This window comes from Erythrolamprus reginae, chromosome Z (genome assembly GCF_031021105.1).
Source record: "Erythrolamprus reginae isolate rEryReg1 chromosome Z, rEryReg1.hap1, whole genome shotgun sequence".
Lineage (NCBI taxonomy): Eukaryota > Metazoa > Chordata > Lepidosauria > Squamata > Dipsadidae > Erythrolamprus > Erythrolamprus reginae.
Window position 1 is genome coordinate 132113879 of NC_091963.1, and position 4731 is coordinate 132118609.

Sequence of the window (4731 nt, forward strand, 5' to 3'; positions counted from 1 at the left end):
TTTGGTCGGAAAGCCACTCCCACCCAGTCACGTGACTTTTACGTCACACCGTCACATGACCATCAAGCCAAACCCATACAATAAGCCACGCCCACAGTGCAGCAGTATATTTTTTTGCAGCCTTTCACTGCAGATAAGACAGCACTCCAGAGAATCAATGTCATTGCCCAGAGGAGCATAGGTTGCTCTTTGGATGAGCTTTATAGCACCAGATGCCTTAAGAAAGTTTGAAACATTCTTAAAGATCCATGCCATCATGGGCACTCGTGTTTTTTTTAACTATTACCATGTGGCAGATGTTACAACAGGATAATAAAAACAAGGGCTGGAAACCAGTTTCTATCCCAGGGCAATAACCATATTGAATTCTACGGTATGGTGCAATGTTGGGTTTTCAATTTCAATTATACAGAACGTAAAGGATGTAGGTTTCCGAGTCTACGGAGAGGGGCGGCATACAAATCCAATAAATTATTATTAAATTATTATTATTATTTTATTTTTATAGTTATAATGTACACTGAAGGCAGCATTTAATTTTGTTGTACCATGCGCAATGACAATAAAGTAAACTAAACTAAAACCACATTGAGTCTCTGCAATCAAACGGAAATAAGTCCAGGTCATCCTCAACTTACGAGAATTCATTTAGTTCTTTCGAAGTTACAGCAATACTGAAAAAAGTCACGTATGACTGATTTCCAAAGTTATGACTGTTTCAGAATCCCCATGGCCATGTGATCAAAATTCAGACGGTTGTCATCGGGGTGGGGTGGTTCCTACTTATCTCGTTGCCACTACGCTTCTTCCCATACGTGTGCAGTGTCAAAAAAAATCTGAATAAAATAAAAAACCAAGATGGCAACTGTATGCACAAAGCTAGAAACTTAAAACTTTAAAAAACTTTTTAAAAATTCAGATGGTGGCATCCATAGACCAACATCAACCGAACCAGGTCAGTGATGTCATTGTGACAACACAAGCAGGTCACTATCGGTTTGCCCGAACTGGTCCAAACCAGGAGGAACCCCACCCCTGGTTGTCCTGGGATCATATGATCCCCTTTTTGTGACTTTTGTGACTTTTAAGCAAAGTCAATGGGGACGCCAGATTCGCTTAACAACCATGTTACTAATTTAACAACTGTAGTGGTTCACTTAATAGTTGTGGCAAGCAAGGTCATAAAATGAAGCAAAACCTATTCAACAAATGTATTAAGAAATTTTGGGCTCATTTTAGGTTGTGATTATAAGTCGAGGGCCACCTGTATCATTTCTCTCTCCTTCTGATTGAAGAGCTGGTCTTCACTAGGACCAGCACAAATGCTGAAATTGCCAACTTTTGCTACAATTGGACCCAGTGATGGGCTCTTATGGGAATGGCCAGGAACACAGTTCCGGGAGCAAAATTTGGAGCTCCACCCCAGAGCACCCAATTTGCACTGAAAGATGTTGAAACAAAATGCATAAGCCCCGCCCCCAGTGTGGTAGTAAAACGTTTGGTAGCCCATCACTGATTGGACCCGTTCAGTTTTATCAATATCTTTTTGTAGGTGACGTCTCCAGAACTGAACACAGTGTCCCAAATGTGGTCTCACCAGCGCTCTATGCAGCGGGGTCACAATCTCCCTCTTCCTGCTTGTTATACCTCTAGCTATTCAGCCAAGCATTCTACTTGCTTTCCCTACGGCTTTTCCCAGTTTATTCACAGTTGGATTGGAACAGGGATACTGAGAATTCTGGGAGTTGAAGTCCACAAGTCTTAAAGTTGCCAAGAATGAAGGCCTCTGGATTGGAATGAGGGGGTACCAGATAAAAATCCCCATTCAAACCCATCACTCCAGCCACCAATGATCAGTTTATTTCACAGGTAAGCTTAACGGGGAAGGGAAAATATCCCCCACCCCCACTTTGGAGCCCCTTTAAGGAAAAGAGGGATAAAATGACATAATAAATTCTGGGCATTCAGAATACGGCCTGACACAATCTTGCAAAATACAAGGAACTGTGATGTATTTAAAAACGGCTTTAGTATTTCATGGAAAATACTCAGCTGGGGAAAAAAATGTTCTCGTCCTGACTTTAAGTAGTTTCTCATTTCTGCTTGGGTGAGCTGTAATTCTCGCAGCGATTAGACATGACACTTCGTCTCATTGTTAAAGGCAAAACTATCGATCCATTTGAGTCCCCCTGGAGCAGATGGAGAGGTTTATGCACTTTCCCCTCCTATCTGAACGAGGAAAGAACAAAAGTAACAGTACGGCAGAAATATCCTATTTATTTTTAGGTTTTGGTTTCTAAGAGACTTCGTGCACAAATAGCTAATTTCTGAATTCTTAGATATATCTATATCTATGACAATCATTGTGCTGTACCTCACGATTCTTGACAAATCTGTATTTTCTTTTATGTACGCTGAGAGCATAGGCACCAAGACAAATTCCTTGTGTGTCCAATCACACTTGGCCAATAAAGAATTCTATATCTATATCTATATATCTATATCTATATCTATTATATCTATATCTATATGTACATGTATATCAATATCTATATCTATTATATCTATATGTACATGTATATCAATATCTATATCTATTATATCTATATGTATATATCTATATCTATTATATATATATGTACATGTATATCAATATCTATATCTATTATATCTATATGTATATATCTATATCTATATCTATTATATATATGTGTACATGTATAGCAATATCTATATCTATTATATCTATATGTATATGTATATCAATAGCTATATCTATATATCTATATTTATATCTACATCATCTATATCTATCTATCTATCTATCTATCAATGTGATATGTTAGAATGAGTCCTTTATTAAGGGCTGCGTGCACACACACACACTCACAAACACACACACACATATAGAGTTGATTTTCTCTCGACAAGAAAATATATGATTGATGTCTGGCTGATGAGACCATAACAAGGTCACAATAGATATAAAAGCAGTCTCCCTTCCTTTTCATTTATCAGCAAAAATATGTATGTGTGTGTGTTTGTGTATTTATATAAAACATAATTTTTTGCTGATAAGTGAAAAGGAAGGAAGACTAGGATAGATCTATTTTGAGCTTATTATGCTCTCATTAGCTAGCCATACCCTTACCAGGATTTGAACCTGTAGACTTTGCCTTGCAAGGCAGTAATATGTAAATGGATGGATGGATGGATGGATGGATGGATGGATGGATGGATGGATGGATGGATGGATGGATGGATATTTGTTTTTGTAGATCTTCATAGGTATAGGTATGTACGTTTTGGTGTGTTCAGGTCTTTTCCTGAAAATGATGAGTGTGATCTCATCCAAACATCACAAAGACACTTTCAATCTTACACGGGAAAAGACCCAAACACACCAAAACTTGCTTATATACATACGTACGTACATACATACATACATACATCTATATATATAAATACTCGACAAAACCCACTCATATATAATCTACATATATATATATACAATATATATATACAGTGGTCCCTCGACTTGCGCGTTCTCGATTAGCGCGAAACGCTGCAACGCGGTTTTTCAAAAAATATTATTTAAAAAATAAAATATTAAAATATTATTTAAAAAAAAAATTTTTTTTTTTAAAAATTTTTTTTTATTCTGTTCCCTGAATGGAGACCGCCGGCCGCTCAATCGGGCCGGCAGGGAACAGAATGGAGCCTTCCGCGGCGGGGCTGGTAAGGGGGGGAGCCGAGCCCAGCCCCGTGGCATTCGCTTTCCTCCCGCCGGCAGCCGACTGATCGTGGGCTCCTTCGCAACCTCGGAGAGCTTCCTGGTTTTCGTGAGCTTTCATGCCCCGGAAGCTCTCCGAGGTTGCGAAGGAGCCCACAATCAGTCTCGGCTGCGGGTGGGAGGAAGGCGAATCCCCCGTGGGCTCCGTTACATTTTCCGCTGCCAGCCAGGCCATGCTGGCGGCAGCGGAACAATCGCTGGGTGGAAGGCGTGCTCGGCTCTGCCGCTCCAGCCGCTTTCGGCCGAGCCTCCCCGGCCAAGCAGCCAGGGAAGTCGAGCCAGGCGTGGCGGCGGCAGCGCTGCTTCTCCGGTCGCCCGGTCCTCCTGCCTCCTGCGCCGATGTTCCCCGCTGCGACGGAAGGCAGTCGCTTGGCTAGGGAGGCTCGGCCGAAAGCGGCTGGAGCGGCAGAGCCGAGCACGCCTTCCACCCAGGGAGTCCTGCCCTTTCATTCCCGCCGACCACAGGGGCGAGGGGTGGGGATGAAGGGGCAGGACTTCCCGGGCGGAAGGCGTGCTCGGCTCTGCCGCTCCAGCCGCTTTCGGCCGAGCCTCCCTAGCCAAGCGACTGCCTTCCGTCGCAGCGGGGAACATCGGCGCAGGCCGCCGCCACGCCTGGCTCGACTTCCCTGGCTGCTCGGCCGAAAGGAACTTGAGGATTACTCTAATCAGGTACCATCCAAATACTACCTTCTCTTTATGTTTTGGTTGGAGGTTTATTTGGATATGAATATTGTGCTCACGTTAATCGCATTTGTGATTTAAACAAAATTGTCATTCATTGAAATTTTCTTCCCTGGCTGCTCCTGCCCCTTCATCCCCACCCCTCGCCCCTGTGGCCGGCTCATCCAGGGGGGCGTGTGTGGACTGGCAAGCGGCAAGCGGGAAGACCAAGGGAAGGTTCCTTCAGCCGCCCAACACCTGATCCGCTCCGCAGCGCG